The sequence below is a fragment of the Sminthopsis crassicaudata genome, chromosome 5, assembly GCF_048593235.1.
Source record: "Sminthopsis crassicaudata isolate SCR6 chromosome 5, ASM4859323v1, whole genome shotgun sequence".
NCBI classification, from domain to species: domain Eukaryota; kingdom Metazoa; phylum Chordata; class Mammalia; order Dasyuromorphia; family Dasyuridae; genus Sminthopsis; species Sminthopsis crassicaudata.
The window spans coordinates 40,765,668-40,781,247 of NC_133621.1; positions in this window are offsets into that span (position 1 = coordinate 40,765,668).

The window sequence follows — 15,580 nt, forward strand, 5'->3', positions numbered from 1 at the left end:
CTCTCTCTCTCTCTCTCTCTCTCTCTCTCTCTCTCTCTCTCTCTCTCTCTCTCTCTCTCTCTCTCTCTCTCTCTCTCTCTCTCTCTTCTCTCCCTCTCTCTCTCTCTCCCTCCCTCCCTCCCTCCCTCCCTCCCTCCCTCCCTCCCTCTCTCGCTTTGTCTCTGTCTCTCTCCCTCTCCCCCCGCTTCCTACACACACATATGTGTGTGTGTGTATATATATATATTTATACTGTATTGTCAGTAGACAGTAAGTTTCTTAAGGACAGAGACTATTATTTTTTCACCTTTGTAACCTACAATACCTGGAACATAACATTGATTTAAATGCAATAGAGTTAAGCTTCCCCATCAGGGAGGTTTCATTCTTACATTAGGATTTGTCAGCATTACACCTTCCCAAGAACAATATTAATGTACTTCTTAAAGAAATCCGTTCAAAGCTTTTTTGTGGAATTCAGAGCTGGACTAACTCTAGAAAATCAGACCATTTCAGCTGATTAAATGTACTTTATTATTTACCCCCACATATAGGATCTGCAATCTCCCATCTTCTTCCCATTGTGACTTTGTTCAAGGTGAGCATTGCCCATGGATACTCTGCCTTGAGTGGGGAAGGTTTCCCTATACCTTTAAGTCATCCTTGGCCACGTTGGTATCTATTTGGACGAGATAATCTGCCTATGTCTATTGTTCAGTTATTCGCAACAGGTAAGGGACTGTTTCACCAAGATGTGTCCCTTGGCAAACACTGACCTTTCTAAACTTTAATTGGATTTGTTTTAATTGTCTAATGACCAGGCGGAGACAGCCAGGTCTGTCCTCTGCACTCAGCAAACCTGAATGATTCAGACAATCACAATCCCAGTGTAGTCTGAATTCTTTCTGCAGGTTCGGTTTACTGTCATTTGGACGCCATTTTCCACTTGGCCAAAATGATTCAAAAATTCTTTCAGTTGCAAAAAACAAAAGCCAAGAGAAACTCTGCTGTCTTCTGGAGGGTTGGTTCTGCTTGTTTCAGAGTTGTCTCAGGGTCCATAGTGCCATAACCAACCAGAATCCTGATTCTTGCCTTCAAGGCCTGGATCCTGGTCTGTGTAAAATAACAATAAGAGCTATTTACATAGAGCTCTAAGGTTTACAAACCAATTTACACACATATCTCTTTTGAGCCTCACAATAACCCTGTGAGGGCTTTAAGTATTATTTCCATTTTCTAGAGCTGGAAATTGGGCTCAGAAGGGTAAATGTGATAGCTCCCAGAGGACAAATATTATCTTTGTCTCTATTCCCAGGGCCAAACACTGTACCTGGCACATAGTAGGAACTTAATAAATACCTATTGATTAAGTGATTGCCCATCAGGCTCCCTAATTCCTGGCAGTCCATCCATCATCTATTAAGGGCATATTGTATACTCAGCGCGTAGTAAGTACTTAATAAATATTGTGATTGGTTGATCAGGCTGTGTTTCTAATATACAGAGAAGGTGCCGCTTGTGTCTTTCCTGCCTGTTTGTTTCCCCATAAAATGAGCATAGCTTCTGCTAAAAGTTCTCCTTTTATACTTTTTAGACCAGAACCAAGGGGAAGTTTTCATCTGACCCGCCTCAGCCAAGAGTGCTTGTGCTTTAAGAAACTATTGGAATGGTTTCTGTAACAGTCAAATGGAGAATTAACTTATTTGTTGTGGATATGTGTGGTTTTTAGGCTGCATGTTGTTTATTTTTTTTAATAGTCTACAGAAAATGTGTGTTCTATTGATTTGCCATTTCACTTGTTTCTTTGTTCAGCTTCCTGCTGTTTGTTTTGATGGGATCAAGACTGATGGGATAAATGTTATTATCCCCCAGGTGTTTTGCATACCTTCATTTGATCCCTTAATATTAGAGCATTTTGTTTTTAATTAAAAAATGTTAAATGAAGAAGTCTTGTGGTTACTCTTTCACTTACATGTGACGTAAATAAAGGATGGGAGACAATCACATTTGGGTCACTGGGAAGCCAGAAACTAGACTCTTCAGTGTTTGTGCTGAGCAAGATTCCCTCTTCTTTCTTCAGCCCTCTTGGCTTCCCCATACCTCCCCAGGGATAATCTGTAGCCTACAAAGCTGACCATATTAATTTTGCAATCTCCACATGCAGTTATTCAATCCCCTATGGGGCCATGAACCACAATTTAAGAACCTTTGCACTAATAAATAATAGGTGTGGAGAATTCAGAGGAATATAGGAAGATTTACATAAACAGAATAAAATAAGCAGGAACCAGAGAACCACACAAAGGTAACAACCAAGTACACGAAAGTATCACCAAAAGTCAGACTTTGAGTAGTGAAGATAAAATAAAACCAATGAAGAACTCAGAAAACAGGTCTGAAACTCTACCTCAAGGTAGAGAGTCATGGAACTATTTTATGTCAGATGCAATCACTATCAAACCCTTTTGTGTAATTGGTTTTTCTTTGTCACAAAAGAAGGTTTACAAAGCCTCCAGCTTCTGGGATAAGAACTCACTAACACTAACAAAAACTGGTACAACAGAAACTAAACCCTAACACCCTATGTCAGTGGTCCTCAAACTTTTTAAATAGGGGGCCAGTTCACTGTCCCTCAGACTGTGGGAGGGCCGGACTGTAGGAAAAACAAAAACTCACACTCTGTCTCTGCCCCTCAGCCCATTTGCCATAACCCTGCAGGCCGCATAAACGTCCTCAGTGGGCCGCATGGCCCTCGGGGCTGTAGTTTGAGAACTCATGCCCTATGCCAAATAAGGTCGAAATGAGTTCATGATTTAGAAAAAGGGTGATAATATAAGCAAATTAGGAGAACAAGGGATAGCCTCCCTCTCAGATCTATGGAGAAGGAAGAAATTTATGGCCAAAGAAGAACTTGAGGACATTATGAAATGCAAATTAAAAAGGTTTTGTACAAACAAAACCAATGTAGGCAAGATTAGAAAGGAAGTAGAAAATTGGGGAAAATTTTATATCTGATAAAAGCATCATTTCTTTTTTTTTTTTTTTTAAATAATAGTGTCTGTGACTAGACAGGTTTTTTTATTATTATTAAAGCTTTTTATTTTCAAAACATATGCATAGATAATTTTTCAACACTGATCCTTGCATAGCTTTCTGTTCCAAATTTTCTCCTCCTTCCCTCCATCCCCTCCCCTAGATAGAAAGTAATCCAATGTTATACATGTTAAAATATATGTTAAATCCAATATGTGTAAACATATGTATACAATTCTCTTGCTCAGACCAAAAAGGAAAGAAAATGAGTAAGAAAACAAAATGCAAACGAACAACAACAAAAAGAGTGAGAATGTTAGGTTATGATCCACCCTCAGTTCCCACAGTCTTTTCTTTGGGTGTAGATGGCTCTCGTCATCACAAGATCATTGAAACTGGCCCCAATCATCTCATTGTTGGAAAGAGTCACACCCATCAGAATTGATCTTCATATAATCTTGTTGTCATGTACAATGATCTCTTGATTCTGCTCATTTCACTCACCATCAGTTCATGTCAGTCTCGCCAGGCCTTTCTGAAATCATCCTGCTGATTATTTCTTATACGACAATAATATTAAAGCATCATTTCTAAAATACATAGATAATTGACTCAGATTTATAAGAATACAAACCATTCTCCAATTGATAAATGGTCAAAGGATATGAATAGATAATTTTCAGATGAAGAAATTAAAATCATTTCTAGTCATATGAAAAAAAATGCTCTAAATCACTATTGGTCAGAGAAATGCAAATTAAAACATCTCTGATGTACCATTACACACCTCTGAGATTAGCGAAGATGACAGGAAAAGATAATGCTGAATGTTGGAGGTGATGTGGGAAAGCTGAAACACTAATACATCGTTGCTGGAATTGTGAACTGATCCAACCATTCTGGAGAACAATTTGGAACTATGCCCAAAGGGCCAGCAAACTGTGCATATCCTTTGATCCATCAATATCTTTACTGGGCCTGTATCCTGAAGAAATCATAAAAGAGATCATGTGCAAAAATGTCTATGGCAACTCTTTTTGTAGTGGCAAGGAACTGGAAACTGGTCCCCATCAGTTGGAGAATGGCTGAGTAAATTGTGGTATATGAATGTTATGGAATATTACTGTTCTGTAAGAAATGATCAGCAGGATGATTTTGGGAGGTATGGAGAGAATTACATGAGTTGATGTTGAGTGAAATGAGCAGGACCAGGAGATCATTGTACACAGCAACAGCAAGATTATGTGATGATCAATTCCAATGGACGTGGCTCTTTTCAACAATGAGGTGATTCAGGCCAGTTCCAATAGACTTGTGATGGAGAGAGACATCTGGACCCAGATCGAGGACTGGGGACTGAATGTAGATTAAAACATAGTATTTTCACCATTTTTGTTGTTGTTTGCTTGCTTTTATCTTCTTCTCATTTTTTCCCTTTTAGATCTGATTTTTCTTGTACAGCATGATAAAAATATGGAAATATGTATAGAAGAATTGCACATGTTTAACATATATATTGGATTATTTGCTGTCTAGGAGAGGGAAGGGAGGGAGAAAATTTTGAAACAAAAGGTTTTGTAAGGGTGAATATTGAAAAATATCTACATATATTTTGAAAACAAAAAGCTATTATTTTAAAAAAAACAAAGGAGAGTTTAATCTGGAGAGGGGATTAAAATGAATGATATAAAAACAAAATTCATCTACAAAATACACACAGAAAGAGACAGAGACAGAGAGCCTGGTTGAGTTGGTAAAACAGGGAAGAAAAGTAAAATTTAGGTATCAGTTTGAAAGTCTTGTCTCTGCAATTATTCTGTATACACACACCGATTCACATTGAGTATTTCCTTTTGTAATTAATTTTATAATTATACATTTTTGACAGTATATATGCTTGAGTAATTTTTATAACATTATCCCTTGTATTCATTTTTCCAGATTTTCCCCTCCCTCTCTCCCTCTACTCCCTCCCCCGATGGCAGGCAATCCCATACATTTTACATGTGTTACAGTATAACCTACATACAATATATGTGTGTAAATACCATTTTCTTGTTGCACATTAAGTATTCTATTCCGAAGGTATAAGTAACCTGGGTAGATAGACAGTAGTGCTAACAATTTACATTCGCTTCCCAGTGTTCCTTCTCTGGGTGTAGTTGTTTCTGTCCATCCTTGATCAACTGGAAGTGAGTTGGCTCTTCTTTATGTTGAAGATTTCCACATCCATCAGAATACATCCTCATACAGTATCATTGTTGAAGTGTATAATGATCTTCTGGTTCTGCTCATTTCACTCAGCATCAGTTGACGTCTCTCCAGGCCTCTCTGTATTCCTCCTGCTGGTCATTTCTTACAGAGCAATAATATTCCATAACCTTCATATACCACAATTTACCCAACCATTCTCCAATTGATGGACATCCGTTCATCTTCCAGTTTCTAGCTACAACAAAAAGAGCTGCCACAAACATTTTGGCACATACAGGTCCCTTTCCCCTCTTTAGTATTTCCTTGGGATATAAGCCCAATAGCAGCAATGCTGGGTCAAAGGGGATGCACAGTTTGATAACTTTTTGGGCACAGTTCCAAATTGCTCTCCAGAATGGCTGGATTCTTTCACAACTCCACCAACAATGCATCAGTGTCCCAGTTTTCCCACATCCCCTCCAACATTCATCATTATTTATTCCTGTCATTTTAGCCAATCTGACAGGTGTGTAGTGGTATCTCAGAGTTGTCTTAATTTGCATTTCTCTGATCAGTAGTGATTTGGAACACTCTTTCATATGAGTGGAAATAGTTTCAATTTCATCATCTGAGAATTGTCTGTTCATATCCTTTGACCATTTATCAATTGGAGAATGGTTTGATTTCTTATAAATTAGGATCAATTCTCTATATATTTTGGAAATGAAGGTTCTTTGTCAGAACCTTTAACTATAAAAATATTTCCCACATTGAGTATTTCCTACCCAAGAATAAAATCATTCTTGTATCCCAAATACCTGACTACACATATGATTTGTATGATTTGTATGACTAACTAGAAATGAAAGATTGAAAATGGAGCTGAGAATTGTCTATGGCTCATTAACTCTCCCTCTATGATGAGAAGCCATTTTGAGGGTGATGTCAATAAAAACGATCAAAAATGAACACAGGAAGCCTAGACATTTTGAATTACCTTGCCAAAGAAGAAAATGATTTGCTTAATTTGAAAAACAAGATACTCTTCATGTAATCCTATAAATAATCCTAATGTTAAATGTTCTTTATATTATCCCAAATGTTATCCTAAAATACAAAAAAGTGATATATTTGTTCATTTGCTTCTATCTTTGCCAGCCCACTATACTAGGTACAATGTTCAATTAAATTAGATTGAATGAGTTTTGAATTTTGAAACCTTTCCAATTTTTTGTCATGTTTACCTTTGATTATTTTTTAAAACAACCAAAACAGGGTCCTCCCTCTTTCTTTTTCTTTCTTTCTTTTCTTTCCTTCCTTCCTTCTTTCCTTCCTTCCTTCCTTCCCTCCTCCCTCCTTTCTTTTTTCTTTCTTTCTTTCTTCCTTTCTTTCTTTCTTTCTTTCTTTCTTTCTTTCTTTCTTTCTTTCTTTCTTTCTTTCTTTCCTTCCTTCCTTCCTTCCTTCCTTCTCTCCTTCCTTCCTTCCCTCCTCCCTCCTTTCTTTTTCTTTCTTTCTTTCTTCTTTCTTTCTTTCTTTCTTTCTTTCTTTCTTTCTTTCTTTCTTTCTTTCTTTCTTTCTTTCTTTCTTTCTTTCTTTCTTTCTTTCTTTCCTTCCTTCCTTCCTTCCTTCCTTCCTTCCTTCTCTCCTTCCTTCCTTCCCTCCTCCCTCCTTCCTTCCTTCCCTCCTCCCTCCTTTCTTTTTCTTTCTTTCTTTTTTCTTTCTTTCTTTCTCTTTCTTTCTTTCTTTCTTTCTTTCTTTCTTTCTTTCTTTCTTTCTTTCTTTCTTTCTTTCTTTCTTTCTTTCTTTCTTTCTTTCTTTCTTTCTTTCTTTCTTTCTTTCTTTCTTTCTTTCTTTCTTTCTTTCTTTCTTTCTTTCTTTCTTTCTTTCCTTCCTTCCTTCCTTCCTTCCTCACTCCCTTCCTTCTTCCTTCCTTCCTTCCTTCCTTCCTTCCTTCCTTCCTTCCTTCCTTCCTTCCTTCCTTCCTTCCTTCCTTCCTTCCTTCCTTCCTTCCTTCCTTCCTTCCTTCCTCCCTTCCTTAAATGCTGCATTTAGAGATTTAGGCAACTGTGACTTGCCTAAAACATGACAGATTTTATTTTTAATGCAAATTAGGTAACACATTTAATTCTCTGGCTACCCTGTCCCTAAACTAGAATTTTTGATGAAGGATAATTACTTCTTTCATCTTAATGTTTTATCAGTTCAAGAGTCTTTAAGGACTCATTTGAGATCCGAGTTCTTTTTCTTCTTCTATCTGATTTCTCAAACTAATTAAATTGTACTTTAAAAATCACTCCCACATTTAAAATAGTTTTGTCTGTTTTTTGTATTTGATGGGATAATGTCATTAGAAAGTATGATGTGCCATTTGGTTTCTTCTTTTGCTAGTCTTTTGAAAGATAAAAATGTTCACATTTTTGACAAGCTTCAAATCAGGACAATCATGCAATAAAAGCACAATATCTTTTTTTATAATTTGATTCAGACCTTTGACTTCATTAGTGTAGAGAATTCCAAACATAAAAACTTCCTATACCAATACAGATCAGCAACTCATTTATAAGTTAATAAAAATAGTAATAGCTAGCATAACACAGTCCTTTGAGATCTTCCAAGCTCTTTACATGTGTTGTTTCATCTGATCCTGATCCCCCTCCCCAAATGAGTAAAGCTACCTAATAAAATACTTCCCTTTCCCAGAGAAGAAAGGAACATTTTCAGAAGATGATACACGAGTGTCAGTAATGGTGCCCTAAAAGAGAATCTAATAACAAACAAAAACTTTTATCATTGCAGCTCAGCAATTTTTCTGTAATTTAATAACAACAGCTAACATTTGTATATCACTTTAAGATTTTCAAAGCTCTTTATATGTTATTTCACTAGATCCTTACAACAACCCTGTGAGCCTCTTATTTTTCTCATTTTACAGAAGAGAACAACGTGGAGAGGTGGGTGACTTGCCCAAGTGACTCAGTTAGTGGCTGAAGCTGGATTTGAATTTAGTCCTTGCTGATTCCAGGTCTAGCAAGTTTCTTATAGTAGAGGGGTCCCAGGTCTTCCTAATTTAAGATTAGCTCTCTATCCACCATACTACACTGCCTCTCACAATATCATCAAATCCTGTCATCTGGAGCTTAGCAGCAAAAGCCAACCTTGCCCTGTTTATCTGGGGTTTGGATATTTATTATGTAATTGAAAGGTACGCTTTGTGACTTGGAGTCCCAGGAATAAGAAACTAGCACTGATGGGAAAAATAAATATGAAATAGCAGTGGGTAGTAGACCCTAATTGTACCATAATTTATGTGGTTTGCATGTTAATTTTGATTTTCCCTTGATTTTAGCCCAAATCTAAGGCCCACCTTTGCTGCTTATGCTCTCCCTTAAGGAGACTCTGACCTCCTGGAGAGTAGTGATCATTTCATTCTTTGCATTTACTTCCCCAGTGCCTAAAAAACCATCGATTAGCTGATTGATCAATTCTCTAGACCCTCTGATAAAAGAAAAGAGGTGAGACCCTGCTGATGGTTCCCAGTCAGTTCCCATCTGCAGTTTGCTCTTCTAGCCTCCTCAGAATAATGTTTTTAAACGCATGAAGCAAAATGCAGAAAATTACAAAAGAAATCAATTAGACTGAAATAGTCTTCAAAAATAATTTTTACAACAAATTCACGAACCCCTGAGGGAGAGCCCCTGAAGTTTTATGAAGGTGTTGAGAGATTTCTCGGGGAAAGTCCTGCATCTGGCCAGGGACTCACAAACGGAGGAGGATGCTCTATCACCTTGTAGCACTAAGACAAGGCCCAGGCTGTGTCTGTCAAGTGGCACCAAGGACTGGAACAACAAAAGACAAAACTCGGTGATTTTCTGGCTATCACAATGCTCCCAAAATCCCTGGAGGGAGTGGAAGGAATTCTGGGTTTGGTATCAGAGGCTCTGGGCCTGGATCTCCTTGTTGCCACTTTGGGCAGGTCAGTTAAATAACTTCTCTGGTCTCAGTTTTCCTCCTCTGTAAAAAAGACAGTTTGAACAAGGTGACTTCTCATAGTCCTTCCAATCTAACTCTATAAGCACATGAATCAATCCCCTGGCTCCATTCTGCTTCAGTTACTGTTCTAAGATGCCCTAACTAGTCCGACAAGGCCCAGGTGTTTTTCAATCCCTTTGGCTTGGGTTTCCCTGGCTTTTTGCCTCATTGGCTAATAATAACTGGAGCCATGGACTGATAGGGGGACAACCCCTCTGGGCACTTTTGTGATTCCCCTCAGCCCCAAAATGCAATCTTGGCGGCAAACACTGAGAGTGTGAGCTCCCTACAACTTTCCCAGGCTTCAGAGGAGCAGAAACACTTAAGAGTCCCCCAAGAAAAAACATCCATTTATCCCTGAATATATAGCCAGAGGCACGGGGTTCAAATCCTGGTTCTGCTACTTTTTAACTGTATGAGCTTCATTTCTCTAAATCTCAATCTTTTTGTCTGTAAAATGAGGTAGGGTTGGGCAGCTGGGTGGTACAGTGAATAGAGCCTGAGTTCAAATCTGGTTTCAGACACTTAACTTCCTAGCTGTGTGACCCTGGGCAAGTCACTTAACCTCAATCGCCTCGGGGGGGGGGGGAAAAAATATATATATATATATAATATACAGAGAGAGAGAGAAAGAGAGAGAGAGAGAGAGAGAGAGAAAGAAGACAGAGAGAGAGAGAGAGAAAGAGACAGGAGAGAGACAGAGAGAGACAGAGAAAGAGACAGAGAGACAGAGACAGAGACAGAGAAAGAGAGAGACAGAGAAAGAGAGAGAGAGAGAGAGAGAGAGAGAGAGAGAGAGAGAGAGAGAGAGGAAGAGAGAGGAGAGAGAGAGGAGAGAGAGAGAGAGAAGAGAGAGAGAGAGAGAGAGAGGAGAGGAGAGAGACGGAGAGAGAGAGACAGAGACCAGAGAGACAGAGAGAGGAAAGAGAGAGACAGAGACAGAGACAGAGACAGAGACAGAGAGAGACAGAGAGACAGAAGACAGAGACAGAGAGAGAGACAGAGAGAGAGAGAGAGAGAGAGAGAGAGAGAGAGAGAGAGGAGAGAGAGAGAGAGAGAGGTCCCCTTCTTCCTAGAGATTCATGATTTTATAACGTCCAGCTGTCATGAATGTGGTTTCCAGGACTGTCACCTCCCAGCTTGCCTAGTCCCCAGATATACACAAGAGCCGCCAATCCAGTTTTTGGTTTTCCTTTCTTCTCAAAGCAACTAATTGCTGTGGCCTCCTGCCATGATGCAGTGCCTGACTTGTCCTGCCTGGACTTGTTTGCTGTCTACTGAAATGACTCAACCTTTGGACCCTTCTGGGCCCAGGTGCTTTGTTTTACCTACAATCCAGGTGGCCAGGAGGCCAGAGCTGCAAAGCTGTTAGGGGCTTTAAACCAGTCCCAGCAACTTGGGGGCTCAGCAATCCAAGCAGGCCCCCAGCAGGAATTCGAGCTGTAAAGTTTCCCATAGTCCATATTCCTTCCCTTTAGCATCTGGCTCTATTGGGCCCGTGCATAATGTGATTCATTGATTTGGAGCTGGAACAAACCTTCCAGGAGGAAGACTTATCAATAAGGAAACTGAAACCTGCAGAAGTTATAGAAACATGTCCCTAAGTCACACAGCCTGGGAGAGATAAGGGGAGCGGGGTGGGCACACACACACACACATATAGGGAGAAAGAGAGAGAGACAAAGAGAGAGACAGAATCTGGGACCTGGAGTCAGAAATGTTCCTGAATTCAAATCCAGCCCCTGACACTTACTAGTATGTGACTCTGGGAAAATCAAGTCCTTCCAAAGCCTCAGTCCTCTTATGAGATAAATATGGATAATAATAGCCCTTCTCTTATTGTGAGGATCAAATAAGTCTGCAAACTGCAAAAGTTCTGTGTAAATGGGAGCTCTTATTGGGTCAATCCAACTCTCTTCTCTCATTAATCTGGTGTATACGAGTTTGCTTAACACAACCTTTCTCCAAGATAGAGAAAAGATCCCCATTCCATTCCCCTGGTAAGAATTACCATGAAATGCAAACTGGTAAAGCCCAACATTTACTATATATTCAAAAACACCAAGGCACTTGCTCATTGAAGGGAGTTTGCAGGGCACTAACATGACTTTACTTCCTGTCATTTTCTGTGGTGTCCCTGTACCAAATGTCTATCCAATCTGACAATATGATGTATACACACACACTTGTTGACTGAAGTAATATTGAAGGGTTGCTCTGATTTTTTTCCCCTCTTCTTCCTCTTTTTCTTTTACAAAATATCCTTTGTTATCCTTGGTTCCTCTCTGGGAAGGATATAGACAGAAAACCAAGCAAGGTAAAAACAAAAGGTATCATAAAATCTATTTTTCATAAAATAAAATGAAAATACACTCATCAAAAATCATCCTTCCTATGCTAGGATCTGCTTGGAGACATGACATGGACTTTTCCCCCTCTTGGAAAAAGAAGCAACTTTCTTTTCTGCAAATGGTGAATTTTCTCTAAGACAAATTAGAGCAAAAAAATGGCCTATAAATGAGATAAAAAACGTCCATGTGTTCACTGGTTCTGGTACATTCCAACTAAGAGTATGTTTTTACTTTGTTTTTTATTAAAAATAAAGTAAAAGTGAGTGCTTAAGTTCCTTTTTCAGATAAGACTGGAATCTTTTGTTTGAAGGAAAAAAAATCAATCTAATTTCTCCTTTCTGGGCCAGTGGCATTGATCTTTAGATGAAAATTTACACTTGCTACAGCTGCTCCTGGCACTTGGGTATGTGTACATAGATAAATCAAGATGTTTGTTTATCTCTGGGATCATTTCCAGGGTGCTGCTCAGTAATTGGACATGGCACCACATCTGCTTTGGCCTACTTGAAAAGCTTGATTCTCGCACCAGTTAACTGCTTAATATTTATTCTTCTGGGGGAGTCACTTCCACCACAAGCTTCCTTGAAGATATTTGATTGGCGAAAAATACTCTGCACAAAACCAAAATGGCATCCGGAGAATGTTTGGATGGGCTGGTAAAAGGAGAATTCTAATACAGATTTATAGAGTAGGAGAAAATTAGAAAAAGGATTTAGAAGATTACCTTGTCTCCAAGCTTCCTATATGTAGCCTGTGAATAAATGAATGAACAAATGAATGAATAAAAAAAGCACTTATTAAATGCTAATGACATTTAAAGCACTAAGTGCTATGGATAAAAGTGGAAAAGTGTGGCATTCCATGCTCTCAAGAAGCTCATCTTCTAAGAAGGTGTGTGAGAAAATTGTGGACGAGGTACTAAAAAGGAACACGAGTACTCAGCAAGCAGTTTTGCACTCTCAGATATGCAGAATTGATTCTCCAGGCCTTTCTGACTTACCAGCAAGGCCAAGACAAGATGTCTACTCAAGTTGAGAACGCAGAATTCTGGATTTCTCTCTTTCTATCCGGATGCTAATGCTGAGCAGATTTCTAAGGTCCAAGTGGGAAGAAGACCTTAGGGACAGTCCGTTAGCAATTGGCCAGACTGCATCCTCCTCCCAATTGGTCTTGTGACCACAAGGACACTGTGATTAGGAAATTTTGCTAAATAGTTATGATCAGGAAAACCTTGCATACTTTGTATGCCTGATTTGATAAAGTTTCCTAAATTGATTATGATTAAGAGAACCTTGGAAACAATACCTAATAAAGCTGACTAAAGCAATTACAGGTACAAAGAAACTTCCCAGGATATAGACTGGTCAAATTAGGGACCAAATATGGCATCATTTCTGTCAGCTAAAGTTTAGTGGATAATCATTGCTCCCAGGGAGACAACACAGCTGCAAGTGGGATGGAAAGACCCCGTGATCTTTAGGGTACATCAGCAAAGCAGATGGTCAAGCCTCTTCTCTGATGTCATTTCTATTGATAGAATTAAGCCAGTTTCTGGGACTTTGGGGGTCAGATTTTCTAGATTTTCATTCATCATGGACAATGGACCAGTGCCATTTCCAAAGGAATTGCTTCCAAAATTGAAGCCTTCAGAACTGGGCTGGATGCAGAACCACTGGGCCCTTGGCTTACTAGCTAATCTGTGCTAGTTGGCCGTCAGGTGGTGTTGGTGATGGCAAAGAAGTGGGACCTTAAATCTTAGCCGTGGGGCCAAGGCTGGCAGCAGAACCTTGTTCTGGGGAGTTATTGCTAGTCCCAAGGCTCCTAGATTAAGAGTCCTGGGATATTTCCACTGGGGTATGAAAGGAAGTGGTGGGAGTAGTTTCATGTGTCTGATGTCTTGCTGCTTAAGTTAAGCTGACTTCCCTATTCTGAAGGTGGCAATTGATCAGCAGTTACCCAGCACAATCCAGAAAAAACTGGCTTCAAATCCCTGCTCAGCCACTTTGTGACTCTAAGAAAATCTGGGTCTCTCAGGCCTCAGTTCCCTCATCTGCAAATGAAGAGGTTGGTTCTCCAAGATTCCTTCCAGCTCTAAATCCTAGTATCTTAAACCTGTGAAGATTTTTAGCTAAATTTATTTTTACCTAATTAGCTAGCAAAACACACTAAACAACAGGGTGTAACCTCCCCAAATTTCTGGCTATGTAGCTGAAATCTCAGTAATGTTTGGCAGGATTATAACCAGGGTGGAGCAATTGGATCTTTGTCCCAGGGTGTTAAAATTTAGAGGAAGCCAACAGCAAAGTCCCAGATGTACTTCCTCTCCTTGGCAGCCAAAGCCCTGGCCCCTGGCTCCTTCAACTCCCCCCAAAACAATCAGTTCTTTAGCAGTGTAAAAAACCCTACTGATGACCTGCAGCTCACATAATCCTAATAGTTTTTTTTAATAAAGCAATTATAAAATATATAATACCTACAGATAGATCTACGATCATTTCAAAGCCATGTCCTGTAAAAATTGTATATAGATTCAGGTACTTACTTGACAAAATAATTAAAATCCAGGAATAGACCCTTGGTCTTGCTGAGTCCCTCCCTTTCCTTTATTTATTAAGTGCTCAAAAGCTAGAGGTGCCAGACTATGAGATGCTCCTTCTTCTTGGCCAGGATCACCTCAGAAGGGCAATCCTTAAATGAAGCTAAGATTTCCAAGAGGAGTGGTGACTGTGGGAAGAACATTCCAAGTATGGAATCTATTTACATTTAATTAGTCACTCATTGTTTTTGTTTGTTTGTTTTTTGGACTAGACTCTGGTTTCACTCATGTAGAAAACTCCTATTGAAGAATTCCCTCTACTAAGTGGTCTGGGCCATGCAGCTCATAGTTTCAGAGAGTTGTCTAGGCACCTGGAAGTTATGAAAACAATTGGTCTGGGCCACACCCTTTAAAATCCATGAAGAAAAATCTCATCTTTCACTATACACTTCAACAACAATACTGTATGAGGATGTATGCTGATGGAAGTGGATATCTTCAACATAAAGAAGATCCAACTCACTTCCATTTGATCAATGATGGACAGAAACAACTACACCCAGAGAAGGAACACTGGGAATTGAATGTAAACTGTTAGCACTACTGTCTATCTACACAGGTTACTTATACCTTCGGAAACTAATAATTAATGTGCAACAAGAAAATGGTATTTACATACATATATTGTATCTAGGTTATACTATAACACATGTAAAATGTATGGGATTGCCTGTCATCTAGGGGAAGGAATAGAGGGAGGGAGGGAGGGGAAAATCTGGAAAAATGAATACAAGAGATAATGTTATAAAAAAATTACTCAAGCATATATACTGTCAAAAAATGTGTAATTATAAAATTAATAAAAAAAAATCTCATCTTTGACCTCATTCTTCCCTCCTCTTCCTCTTTCAATTTCTCTCCCCAAACTTTTTTTAAAGTGGGAAAAAGAAGAAAAAGAGGGGGAAAGAGGAAATTATCAGGTTTGGGTTCTAGAGGGAAATATTGTGTTTCCCTTTCTCTATAACCAGCTCCGGTCCTGCTGATAATGGAACCACCAGATTCCTTTTTCACAAGGTACAACAACTCACAAAGGGTTATTCACAGTATCTTGTTCCATCAGTAAAAAATGTGTTTTGAAAATTATGAGAGGGGCAGCAAGCAGTCAAGAAGATATGTGGGTGTGCAAAATGTTTGTAGCACCCTTTTTGTAGTGGCAAGGAATTAGAAACTGAGTGGATACCCATTAGTTGGGGAATGGCTCAGTAAGTTATAATATATGAATAATGGAATATTATTGTTCTATAAGAAATGATGAGCAAGCTGATTTCAGAAAAGAGACTTACATGAACTGATGTTAAGTGAAATGAGTAGAATCAGGAGATTACTATACCCAGTAACAAGACTATGTGACAATCAACTGTGATGCACTTGGCTCTTTTTAACAATGAAGTGATTCAAT